The sequence below is a fragment of the Mustela erminea genome, chromosome 21 (assembly GCF_009829155.1).
Source record: "Mustela erminea isolate mMusErm1 chromosome 21, mMusErm1.Pri, whole genome shotgun sequence".
Lineage (NCBI taxonomy): Eukaryota > Metazoa > Chordata > Mammalia > Carnivora > Mustelidae > Mustela > Mustela erminea.
The window spans coordinates 35,090,158-35,104,643 of record NC_045634.1 but is presented as its reverse complement, the minus strand read 5'-3'; positions in this window follow the sequence as shown (position 1 = coordinate 35,104,643).

Here is a 14,486-nt window from a genome sequence, read left to right as displayed (position 1 = left end):
AAATAAAAAGTATACTTACGGGAAGGGAAAAAATAAAAACTGTACATGCAGATGATATGATTGCTTATATAGATTTTCCCAAAGAGTCAACAAAAGAACTCCTGGAACTAGTAAGTGACGGGGTTGAGCATGGAGGACACAAAATCATATACCAAAGCTAGAATCAGCAGCGGAAGCTGGATTTGAATTTAAAGCCCGTTACCATTTACATTAACACGCCGCACCTTTCCTGCTCTGACTGCCCATGTGCCTACCATCTTCTGCCCTTCACAATGCTCTCCTTCCTGAGTCCTTACTCGTAATTATCAACACTTGCACCTAACTCTATTTAAAGCAAAACAAACCAACACCTATTAATTAATAGCAGAAACTCTTAACTAACACATTTTACCCTCCTCAGAAGAGTGAAGTCCTCATGAAAGTCCCTCTGGAGACAGGAATGGCTAATATGAGTAATGAACACCAGGGCATTCTACCTTGAGGGCTTCATGGTCCCACTGAAAAGGATGCTTTCACTGCATTCTCACATTTTGCTCACAAGGCAACACTGGGAAAGTAAGTGAGCAGAATTATCATTTTAAAGTTCAGGAAGCAGGGTCCAGGGCACGGAAGTGGCCAACTGAATGTCACACTGGCCAGGAGTGGTGTGGCTTCAGCCCGTCCTTTCCCAGCGGCTGGCATCTGCCATGATTCCATGAAAAATCAGCACAGGGCTATTGAAGAACAGTGCTCTTGAATAAAAAAATATAATGTTCTTCAGTTGTAGCTATTAAAGAAACAGTGATAAGGGATTCTGATTTCTGATACTTTAAAATATACTCACATACATAAAAGATATGTGATACCTATCTACTATTCTCTCTCTCTCCCCCTCTCTATTGGCAGCTAGACAGAGTTTAAAGTTCACTTCCTGGCCTTTTGCATTTTTGGCCCAGTACTCACAAAATATAAGCTAATTAATTTACCGGTCAAGTGTCAGTGCAGACATAGTTAGGTGAGATAGCTGAGGTATTATTAAAAATAACTGAAGAAAAACAATTACAGTAAATAATGTGATCATTACGGAAATAAAAGCCAAATTGGATATGAGTTCAGGGCAAGGGGTGGGGTGGAAAGAACAAGTCAATATGTATTTCTTTTCTTTTTTTTTTTTTAAGATTTTATTTATTTATTTAACAGAGAAGGATCATAAGTAGGCAGAGAGGCAGGCAGAGAGAGAGAGGAGGAAGCAGGCTTCCCGCTGAGCAGAGAGCCCGATGCGGGGCTGGATCCCAGGATCCTGGGATCATGACCTGAGCTGAAGGCAGAGGCTTTAACCCACTGAGCCACCAGGCACTCCTCAATATGTATTTCTAAATGTCTTGAGATTAAAATATCCTAATGGCTTTGAACAAAAAGTTTGTTTTGTATGTAATTACAACAGAAGAATCTTATTCAAACAGATAGTATTCTCATGCCTATACTTCTGAATTATTTTCTCTTCTATTTATAACAATTTTTTTACTTTATAACAATTAATAATGCCCAGAGCTATAATTAATTTGGAATTTTTTTAATTAAAAAAGAGATTAAGAAAGCCTAGTAAATGGTTTAATTGGAGAGTTGCAGAAATGACTAGAACCCATGACCACAGACTCCTCAGCAGCTTGAACTTCCCACTGCTACTCTGAATGTGGAGCTGGGACACCACTGTGATATCCCATCTGAGCCTTCTGCCCTGAGTCCAACCAAGTCACTACAAGAGAACTTCTAAACTTTAATATGCATATGGCTTATCAGAAGCTCTCATTAAAATGTAATTCTCATTCAACAGGGCTGAAGTGGAACTTCTGACTCTGCATCTCTAAAATGCTCTGAGTTAGGACTGAGAGAGAAAATACAGGACACCCAGGTAAATTTCAATTTCAGATACTCAAGGAGAGATACACAACTTTCTTTCATGTACATCGAAATTTAAATTGAACTTGGTGTCTTGTGTTTTTGTTTACTAAACTTAGCAATTGTACTTCCAACTGATGTGGATGCTACTGACCCGAAGCCATATAGGAAGGAATAACTCTCTGGAGTCAGCATGCTTTCAGAAAATGGTAGGAAATGTAAGTGTGCAAAGCCACCAGACTTGGTATATGAGGGAGACATGGGTCAGTACATCAGAAAGGCATAACAACAACAATAAACACATGCAAAGCTAGCAAAGGATCCCAGAAACACCTGAGGTTAAAATCTGCCAGACCCCCAGGGAAGAAATAATCCATTCAACGATTATACTTGATATTTCTCTATTCTTCTGTTGGTAATGGACAAAATGATGAGAGAGAAAATCAGGGAAGATTAAGACAGAGATCATTAAATTTCATCTAACTGACATCAACAGAGAACTCCAGCAAACAGCAGCACAGGACACATGCTTTTCAAGCAAACATGGGAAATTCTCCAGGACAGACCCCAGGTGAGGCCATAAAATAAGTTTCACAAAACTTACAAGGATGGAAATCATAGAGAGGATATTCTCCAACTATGGTGGAATCAAATTAGAACTCAACAAGTGGAGCAAATGTGGGAAACACCTACATATCTGGCATTGAGACATCACATTTCTAACGAGGCTGTGCCTCAATGAAGAGATCAGAAGAAAAATTTCAAAATATTTGGCACTAAATAAAAATAAAAACAGAACATGGAAAATTTTGTGGAATCCAGGGAAAGCCATGTCTGAAAGAAAACGTATAGGTGCAAAATCTAATACAGGAAAAGAAGAAAAATCTAAAATCAACAAACTTGAGTTTCCTCCAAAATTTTGTAGCAAAAGAACAAAATAAATTGACTTATTTTGTTTGATTTGGTGGTTATATGGTTATATGAGTCGATGTACCAAACTCACTAAAATCTACACTTAAAATTGGTATTTCTTTTTCAGTGAAAATTATGTCTCAATGCTGTTTATTTGGAAACTATCAACCAGGGATCCAATGAGCTAAGCACTGATCATAATGAAGCCCCATAAGCCTCGGAAGTGGTTCCGTGACCTACTCACCTGAACGGCAAAGACTGTCCCCTTCCTTGACTCTTTCCACAGGTGTCACAGATTTCCTCCCATTTCCCCCTCCTTTCTAGCTCACCGTAGATAGTCTACTTTATAGGACAACTCTTACACTTACTCTGTACTCTCGAAGTGTTCCCTTCTGTATTTTATCCATCTTTCACTTAGCCTTGTTGTCAAATGGCTTAGAGAACCCAACAAGAATTACTTTCATATTACAAATGTGGGGAAATTGCAAAAAGTTTACTGTATGTCCAAGGATCTAAGGGATGTATGGGTATATAATGGACACTTGTTAAGTATATGTGGCTGGCACTTTCCTCGTCTCATTTGAAGAACTAGAAATGAGTGTAATAGGAACAGCTAAAAGGCAAAGCAGAGAATGAGAATATAGTTTTGCCCAGAAATTTGTTATGTGGATATGACTAGACTACATGGTTATATCATAGCACATAACATAAGATTCTTGAAATTTCTTTAAAAAAACAAAACAAGGGGAGCCTGGGTGGCTCAGAGGGTTAAAGCCTCTGCCTTCAGCCTGGGTCATGATCCAGGGTCCTGGGATCAAGCCCCACATTGGGCTCTCTGCTCAGCGGGGAGCCTGTGTCCCCCTCTCTCTCTCTGCCTGCCTCTCTGCCTACTTGTGATCTCTGTCAAATAAATAAATAAATAAATCTTTAAAAAAAATTAATAACAAAACAAAACAAGGGCACCTGGGTGGCTCAGTTGGTTAAGCGTCTGTCTTTGGTTCAGGTCATGATTCCAGGTTCATGAGATCGAGCCCCAAGTGGTTGTCTTTGGGTTCCATGCTCATCAGGCTGTCTGTTTCTCTCTCTGCCTCCGACGCCCCCACTTGTGCTTGCTCTTATGTACTCTCTCTCTCAAATAAATAAATACAATCTTAAAAACAACCATAAAGAATTCCTTTATATCCTTTACATGTGAAGAGCTCAAAAGTTGTCACTTCCATCCTTACGACAACACAAAACTGGACACACTGAGAATCAGTGGCTTTTCTGGGACCCGCGAGAGAAAGGCGACTGCAGGGAAAGCCACCAGCCTGAGATCTGGAGAGACAGGAGAGTTGGGTCACAGCTGAGACCTGCTTCCCTGCCACCCACCGGTAGGAACACTGAAATGGTAAACCTGACAGGTTGCTAGAGGTGGAGGTGGAGTGTGGACCAGCACCGGAGGGAGACTCCCCGAGAGGCCACACGCTTTGGGGTGGCTCACATTTGCTACTTTTGCCTCTGGGAAGCCCACCATGGCCTCTTGGTGCAGAGTCCAAAAAGGCCTGCCCTTGACTCTGGAGGAGCAAGTGTAAAAGTGGCTCTTAGAAAATGTGCACAACAAAAATACGCTCTCCAGGGGCAAAGACTTTACCAGCGACTTCTCCCTCTCCTGCCTCCTCTGGATTTCCTATCTCACCCACGGAGGATGGAAGCACATGTGAAGGTCACAGCCCAGAGACACAGGCCCACCTGGAGACTGAGATGGAGCTAGAAAAACATAGGCTTTTCCGTCCCCCACACCTCACCACCAGTCAGCAGACTCCAGTGCCATAGCCCAGAGTCCAGCTGTGGCAACACGAAGACCGTGCCTGAGGAGAAGGTTTAGCTAAGCCCACAGACAGCATGGGAGCCAAACACACCCACTCGGGAGCAGATGGAAGCTTCCAGCACCAACAGCTACAGCAGCATCAAAAACAACCATACTCCTAGTCAAATGAACATGGGGCCTCACGAGAAAGGCCTATTTGCTGGAGTTCCTACTTGTTACGACATGATATCCAGCTCTCAACAAAACCTTGCAAAGAATACCAAAATTCTGGGCGCCTGGGTGGCTCAGAGGGTTAAGCCTCTGCCTTCAGCTCAGGTCATGATCTCAGGGTCCTGGGATCAAGCTCCACATTGGGCTCTCTGCTCAACAGAGAGCCTGCTTCCTCCTCTCTCTCTGTCTGCCTCTGACTGCTTGTGATCTCTCTCTCTCTGTCAAATGAATAAAAATAAAATCTTTTAAAAAAGAAGAAGAAGAAAAAGAAACCATCTGAAGAAACAAAGTGCACTGTAGATGCAACTTGGGTATGACACAGACTTTATTATCAACATGGCAGTTAACCTAACGATGATTAATATGATCAAGGCTTTAACGACAAACGGGACAATGTGCAAAATGGATGAAAACTCTAAGGAAGAAACAAAAAGAAATGCTTGAAATCAAAATACTAACATAAATGAAAAATGTCCCCAGTGGGCTTATCAACAGGTTGGATTGGACCATAGAAATCTTGTAAATGAGATGAGAATAAAGTAAAATATTTTGCCTGAGGGAAAAAAAAAACCACTCTAACCTGGAATTCTATACCTAGTGAAAGTATCACTCATAAGTGAAGGGAAAAAACCAAAGCTATTCTCAAACAAAAATAAGGGACTTTGTCACTAGCAGACCTGCCCTCCGAGAAATCTGTAAAACTTCAGGGAGAAGAAAACTGACAGTTGTCAGAAATTCACTTCTATGTGAAGACAGACTGATAGATGAACAAGTAGGAAGGTAAAATAAAAACTGTTTAAAAATATCTTCATAGTTGATCAAGAAGGTAAGTGTCCTTCAAAGGAGTGAGAGTCACAGCACTTTAGGTGATTACAGCTTCTGGACCTGCGGAGTGAACAACAGTGGTGTCGCCGGTATGGGAGGGAGGGACAGGGAATTCTGTTCAAATGGACCTGAACTACATATGAAGGAGTGGTGTTGCTTGAAAATGGGCTTATTAGTTAACCATATATACTGTCAGCTCCAAGACAACATCCCGCCCCAAAAATCAAAGAAGTTTATATGATATGCTGAAAGAGGACCTAAAATGTAATATTATAAGATGCTTAGTGAAAACTGAAGTGGGGGAGAAAAAAACAAAAAAGAAGGAAAATAAAATGAAATAAAGAAAAAATGTAATAAGGGGCACCTGGGTGGCTCAGTGGGTTAATCCTCTGCCTTTAGCTCAGGTCATGATCTCAGGGTCCTGGGATTAAGCCCTGAATCGGGCTCCCTGCTCAGTGGGGAGCCTGCTTCCTCCTCTCTCTCTGCCTGCCTCTCTGCCTGTCAAATAAATAAATAAAATCTTAAAAAAAAAGAAAAAATACAATAAATAATAAAAAAGTTACAAACATGATAGATATTAACTTAACAATATCAATAATCACTTTAAATAGAAACGGTCTAAATCAATCAATTAGTGGAAGTTTTCAAAGTGGGTAAGAACGCAAGATATAGTTTGCCTTAAGGAAACCCATTTTAACATAAAGGCACAAAGAGATTAAAAGTCAAGGGATAGAGAAAGATAGACTATGCTAACATTTATCAGGAGAAATATTATATTCAGACAAGAAAAAACAAACAACTGGAGAACAAGGAAACTTATCAGGGGTGTGGAGAGGTATTACATAGCAACAAAGGGACCAATTTTCCCAGGAGACACCACAACCCTAAATATATATGAACCTAACGGAACACCAAAATACATGAGGCAATACTAAAACAATGGAGAGAGGGAATACATAAATGCACTACTACGGTCAGAGAGTTGATCATCAGTCCTCCAGTAACTGACAAATTAAACAGGTAGAAAGTAAGTACATAACTGACCCTAGAACAACTTAATCTAACCAGCATTTAGAGAATACCCCACCCCCAAACAGAAGAAGGCATGTGCCTCCCAAGTTCACAGTGAGTATTCACCAATATAGTTCATCTTCTGGGTCATAAGACACATCACAGCAAATTTATTTTGACAAAAGTCATACAAAGTATTTTCTCAGATGACAGGATCAAATTATAAAACAATAACAGAAAAATCATGGGAAAATATCAAAATATTTAGGGATAATACAACACATTTTTTAAAAATAATATATGGGTCAAAGAAGTCTTAAGAGATATTTTAAAATATTCTGAACCAAAGGAAATGGAGAAGACAAATTATCAGAATTTGCAAACTGCAACAAAACATGGAAATTTATATTACTGAATAAACATATTAGAAAACAAGGAAGATATAAAATCTGTAATCTAAGATTCCACCTTGGGAAAGTTAAAAAAAGAGAAGAAAAGAAAAGAAATTCAAGCCTATAGCAAACATAATAGAAGAAATAATAAAAAATGAGAGCATATATTGATAAAACTGAAAAGAGAAAAACAATAGGGAAAAAAATCAACAAAACCAAAGGCTGTTTACTTGCAAAGATCAGTAACAGGATATGGCCCTAGTCGGGCTCACCAAGAAAAAAACAGACAAGATTCAAGTTACCAGTATTAGAAATAAAAGAGCGTATTGTCACTCCTGATCCCAGGGGTAATGACAGAGAGCTAAGTGAATACTGTTAACAGTTCTGTGCCCACGAATATGACAACAGAGATGGTGCGAGTCTATCCCTTGAAAGAAACAAAGTACTGAAAGCCACAGAAGAAAGAGATCATCTGAATCAGCCTGTGTCTATTGAGGAATTCCATCTGTAATTAATAACCTTCCAAAAAAGAAAGGGCCATGCCCACATGACTTCACTGGTGCATTACACCAAACATTCAAGGAAAAACATGACACCAATTCTCTACGATCTGGTACACCAACCTTACAGAAAGAGCAGATGCGTATCAAGGTAACAAAATACAGAACCCATATATTAACCTACACAAATATATACTGTCGGTTGACTTAATTTCTTGTGAACAAAGAACCAAAAAGAACTTAAACTTAGAGGGGTGTGAAGGGGCGGGGGGTGGGAGGTTGGGGGAACCAGGTGGTGGGTACTAGAGAGGGCACGGATTGCATGGAGCACTGGGTGTGGTGCAAAAATAATGAATACTGTTATGCTGAAAATAAATTTAAAAAGAAATAAAATAAAATTTAAATAAATTTAAAAGAAAAAAAGAAAAAAAAAAGAACTTAAAAAGAGTAGTGTTCTGCTCTTAGGACGCCTGGGTGGCTCAGTGGGTTAAAGCCTCTGCCTTCGCTCAGGTCATGATCTCAGGGTCCTGGGATCGAGCCCCGAATCGGGCTCTCTGCTCCGCGGGGAGCCTGCTTCTCCTCTCTCTTTGCCTGCTTCTCTGCCCACTTGTGATCTCTGTCTGTCAAATAAAAAAATAAAATCTCTTAAAAAAAAAAAAGTACTGTTTTCGCTCAACGGTGCTAGAACAACTGGACATCAGTAAACAAAAGAAAAAACACAGGCATAGACTCTACAACTTTCAGATAAATAAAAATGGGTCTAAATGGCCAAAATGTAAAACAAAGGTACAAAACTTCTGTAAAAAATTATAAGAGAAAATCTAGATGATCTTGGGTTTGGTGGTGGTTTCTTTAGATAAAACACCAAAAGCAAATTCCAGAAAAGAAAACAATGACAACAAAAATTCATTAAAATTAAAATCTTCTGCTCTGTGAAATGCACTGTTTAGAGAGTGAAAAAAACAAGCCATAGACTTCGAAAAAAAACCAATTACCTGTAAAACATTTTTACTGTAGGATTTGTATCTAAAATATAAAAAAAAAATCTTAAAGCTTAATAAGAAAAATAAGTAGTAAAGAATGGGCAAGAAATCTGGATAGACGCCTCACCAAAGAAAATATACAGATGGCAGATGGCCATATAATAAAACAGTCAACATCAGCTTTTATTAGCGACTCACAAATTCTAACGAGGACATACCAACATACCTATCAGCATATCTAAAATCCAAAAAGTTTACAATATCATTTGATGGTCCAAATGTGAAACAACAGCAGCTCCCCTCCATTCCTGGTGGGAAAGCAAAGTAGGACAACCACCTGGCAAGGCAGTTTGACAGCTTCTGATAAAGCTGAAACATAGCTTTGCTATTTGATTGGGCAATCAAGCTCCTAGGCATTCACTCCATGGATTTAAAAATGTATGTCCACACAGAAACCTGCATGCTGATGTTTACAGCAATTTTATTCATAATTATTAAAAACTAGAAACAGTCAAGGTGTCCTTCAATTAATGAACAGAAAAGGGGACCGCTGTACAACTCAAGACAATGAAAAATTATTCAGTACTAAAAAGTGAGCTATCAAACCACGAGGAGACACCTATGACATCTTAAATCATACTGCTAATGAAAATAAGTCAATTTGAAAAGGTTACATTAGTGTATGATTCCAATTACATGACATTATGGAAAAAGAAAAGCGACAGAAAGATTAAATCACCAGTGGTTTCTATGGGGTTAGAAGACGCGGGAAGGGAGGTTTAGGTGCAGAACAAGGGACTTTTCAGAACAGTGTAATTATTCTGTAGGGTAACTGTCACGGTGGCTAGATGATATTATGTGTTTGTCAAAGTCCATGTATCTTTGTAGCCCAAAGTTACCTTAATGCAGGCAAATTTTTAAAAGTCACAAGGAGATAAGAGGATCCTAAGAGGGAACAGTGTGATCGGAGAATCCCGGTGGACCCCCGTGCGTGGAACCACTCCCCGAAGGGGGCAGAGGGAGGCCGCTCCCCGCAGGAGGGCTGCTGCTGCACTGATCACGGTTACCAGTTCTGATGCTGCTACACATGTATCCTGGGACCGAGTCAGTAAACGGATGGCGGAAAATGAGAGTCAGGTTTCCCCCTTTAGAAGTGAGAGTTTACAGACAAACAGCAGAGGTTGATACGATCCACGCGGCAACAGATGAGAGCTGGAGAGAGAATGAACTCCTGTGTGTCTCCGCACAGAGACATCTGTTTACCTGCGGAAACAGTTATAAATATGTGTACGTAGGAAAGGACGTGTGTGTGCTTATGTGCTTCTTTCTCTGTAAACTGAGGGAGCCTCAAATCAATGGCCCTCAGGAGTCCCGAGTGCCCTGGTACTCAGGTCTTGCTCTCGAATACCACATTCTAGTAAAGTGAGTGAAGGCTCCTTGCAGGATAGGCTGATTCTAGGACTGGAGCAAAAATCCACAAGGTGAGCCGTGGAGTATCTCCTAGTGCTGGAAGTTAAGAAGCACGAAACACACACACACACACACACACACACACACACACACACACACAGATGGAGGCAGGTTACAGAAACACGTCAAACCCCAAGAATTCTCAACACCCAAAGCTGGAAAAAATGTGAGGAACAAAATAAGTAAATATATCAAATCGAGTGGTAGAATGGAATGTAACCCAAAGTGTATCATACACACGCATGAATCTATACTAAATAGTATAAATGATCTAACTAGTTCGCTAATTATCTAATCAACAAATAGAGAAAAAGAGACACGTCTCTCATGCACTAATATTCCAAATAATCTATACTTGGGATATAAACTACACTCTGCCCTCAAGGCTACAGAGCATCACTCCTCATTCCTTAGTCAGGTTGTGCATAGTAACTTCCTTCCAGGACTACAGTTCAGAAGTGACAAATGGAGAAGGGACTTCACGCAGAGGAACCTGACAAGCATGACCTCAACTAAGTGACCAAGGTCAACACCAATATTGGTCATTCGTATGAATAGTAGATTCCCTTGATACAATGAGATGAAAGGATACTGTATTTCTGTGATCTTTTTCCCAAACATTCATAACCTGCGTCTAATTATGAAGAAAACATCAGAGAAATCCCAAAAGACGAAGTGCACAAACACCTGATCTAAAAACTACTGTCTTTACTCAAGTGAATCAAAACAGAGAAAGTTTGAAAAATTGCCCCAGAAAAGGGACGTTTAAGGAGGCAGGACAGACATCATGTGATTTTTGGATGGGCTCCTGGAACAGTGGGAGTACATTAGTGGAAAAACCAGAAAATCTGAATAAAATCTGTGTATTTGTTAATAATAATGTACCATCATTGGTTCATTAATTAGAACACATGTACCGTACCAATGAAAGATATTAATAATAGACACAAAGTAGGAGTATATAAGATTTCTTTGTACTGTCTTTGTAATTTTTCTAAATTTTCTAAATCTAAAAATTGTTCTAAAATAAAAAGTTGACTTAAAGACATAACCCCAAACAACAAGTTTTCTATCAAAAACAACCCCAGCTAGCCAGCAAACAATAAACACTAACTTTCCTAAAACCCTTATCCCACCTTCTACATTTGGGGATCATAATGGGCTGTGGCAAGTACATTTCTCTCTCTCTCTCTCTCTCTCACACACACACACACATACACACACACACACACACACACACACACACACACACACACAAGCCAACCTACCAATGAAGAAAATGGACTTGCACTTGCCCTCATGTGTTCACGAACAAGTTCCATATCTGCGGGGAGGTGCCGTGCAGTAACACCTGTCTTCTTGAGTCCACAACAATTCTATTTACTTGCTAATTCATCCATTAAAGAAAGGAAGAGATTCTGTCATATTTAATCTGCAGATCCTCTAAATACAGACATGTGATTTTGAGTAATGCATCTATTCCAATAAACTGCCATTAGAATCAGTAATTGGATGTCTTACAGAGTTTATTAAATGTGATGCTTTGCATACCTCAAATCCCATTCTCACCAAGCTTTGACAACAGAAGACCCTAAACCCACTAAAAAGGACAATATTTTTCATAAATGTCCCATTTATTTCAAATAATACTTCATTTATTAAGAAGTTCCTGCACAGCAGAAGATCTTGGACATTTATATTTTCTTATAATGTGGTATGATCTGTTCAACATTTTATTAAATACCGTTTGGTATTTTAAAATAAACATTTCATACAATATACCACACAGTATATTTCAAAAATTTTACCTGAGCTAAAAAAAATTACCACAGACCATAATTAACTTCCTTGAATATGTTAACCATATATGACTTTAAATATATCAATTATCCAAAAATGTCAGTAAATTCTAACATTAATAATAATTCTTAGCTTGCACACATTCTAAAATCTGAATGACTTGCTGTAAGTGTTAAGTGAAAATAGAATAAAGATGAGATTTAATTAACCTTGACATCACTTTCACTATGTTTTAAAAAGATGTCTTTCATGAAATTTTAGATATTATTAAGCTATCTTCCTATCAGTCTCTGGAATGATTAACTCTGAATGATATACACCTTTGGATCAGATAAATAATCAAAATTTAATGAGTTATGACAGATATTTTTAAATTGCTGTAATTTTTTAAAGATTTTATTTATTTATTTGACAGAAATCACAAGTAGGCAGAGAGAGAGGAGGAAGCAGGCTCCCCGCTGAGCAGAGAACCCGATGTGGGGCTCGATCCCAGGACCCTGAGATCATGACCGGAGCCGAAGGCAGAGGCTTAACCCTCTGAGCCACCCAGGCTCCCCCAAAATTGCTATAATTTTAACTCATAGTTCATCAGATCTGACAACATGGGTAGGCGGAAGATATACCTTTCTACTGTGATGTGTTCTTCAGATAATTTTTACATACTTTTGTCATATATATTATAATCTGTAATCCTGAAATGATAATTACAACCAAAAAGTTAAAGCATTATGTAAAATCTTTGGGAATTAACTGCAGAAGGAAAAGGCCAACTAAGCAAAGGCACCCCTTGAACTAAAAAATGATGTGACAAAGCTACCATGACTTCACAAAAACAGAAGGGGATCGCGCCAGGCACCGGCAGAACGTCTGAGGGTGTAGCTCACAACAGCCTCGGGTAGGCTGCCCAGCTGGCACCACCCATGGACAGATCGTCTCACTTTCAAGCACTAAAGGAAGTTACGAGTTACGGAGATCCTCTCCTGGCAAGGAAGCATGAATGATAGCAAGTAACTTATTTCAGACACAACCACATCCACAGTTTTGATCATGAGATTTGGGTCTTAAGCCACTCACCGCACCTCCTGTGTGCCAACCAAGAGTGACTCCACAAGCACACCATGCCCACAGACTTGCTCCCAAGCAAGAATATCCAAGCACGTTGAGTTCAGTAAAAAGAAAAACAAACCTTATATGTGTTGCCAAACAAACGCAGGACTGTTGTAGGACAATCCATTCTCTGAAGTGTTAAGGACAGAACCATGAACAAACAGTGAACTATGTCTCCACGGATAATACACTGATGACAGGGAAAGGATGGTCACCAAGAGTTAAGTGCAGCAACCCCTTTAAAGTCCCTTAAGCACAGACATCCCCTCAAAGATGTTAGTGTGCGTGTGCAAATTCTGAAGTGATTTTGGAATAACGAGCATCACGAGTGTTAACAGGGATCATTGCTGGTCAGTGGAATTAACGTTGGATTTCTTGCTTATCTGTATCCTTACTTTTCAACTATATATAATTATATTTTAAATAATTAAAAAATGCGAAACACTATAAAATTTTTAGAGTAAATAAGGAGTATATTTTTGTATTACTCAAAGGATTCATGAGTTTTACTTTAAAGAACTTTATTAAAATGACTTTGATACTTAAAATTTGAATTAAATCAGATTTCTCTAGGAAAGATGGACTGAGGTAGGTTTTTTTTTAAGTGAAGGTATCTTTTTATTAATAATAGAAGATTTATAATTTAAAAGCTAAATTTTTCAAATTAATAATTTGGATGGAAATCTGTGTGAATGAAATAACACCTGTCCGTTAGTAGCCCAGATTATCCTCATTCTAGACTTTCTTCCTGTATGACATCTCTGAAGGCAAGAATGGAGAACATAAGTGGTGGTTGCTGCTAGATTAAAATGCTATTTTAATCTAGATGACTTCTAAAGAAAACAGATACTGCTTTCTGGCCAGTGACAGGGAACAAAATCAACCCCCTTTATAGACTTATGTAAGCCACCTCCCCATATCTTGGATGTCCCGAGGGTGTCTGTCTGGGTCCTAGAGATACGTGCACTAGCTGCTGGAAAGTATGAGCGGCCAAAGATTTTAGAATAATTCATGCTGAAATGGTATCAGACAACTGTCAAGGGAGCCGCCAGAAATGACGCAGACACACAGATATCTGACTCACACAGACACAGGAAAGAAAACTCTCCCCTTTCTCTCCATATGTTCCAAAAAGGACTAATTTTCATATTCCATCCTCAAAACAGAGCATCCAGCTATCCCCTTTCCCAGAGAGAGACTGAGCTATTCAGACTTCTAAGGATGTCCCTTACAACGTTCCCCAGGACGCCACAGTTTGGCGATGCAGAAGATGCATGGCTCTCCGGAGGTTCCTGAAGAGAAGGGAAGCCCCTTAACGTGACTGCGGGTAACTTCCCGACCAGCAAAACCAAGGCACCTGCTGACCTGAGCACACGGCTCTGGTACCACCAGAGGGATTCCGTGTCTTCCTACCCACGGAAGTCTCACCAGCACCAACATAGCTCCGACCTCTAGCATCAAACAACACGAAATCTACACCCAATGCTTAAAAACAGGTAATAGTGAGAGTCAATTAGCAATGTTTCTGAAACTCTCCATAGCCATAAAGGAAATAACCCAAAGGATAAAATGAAATTTATAGGATTCT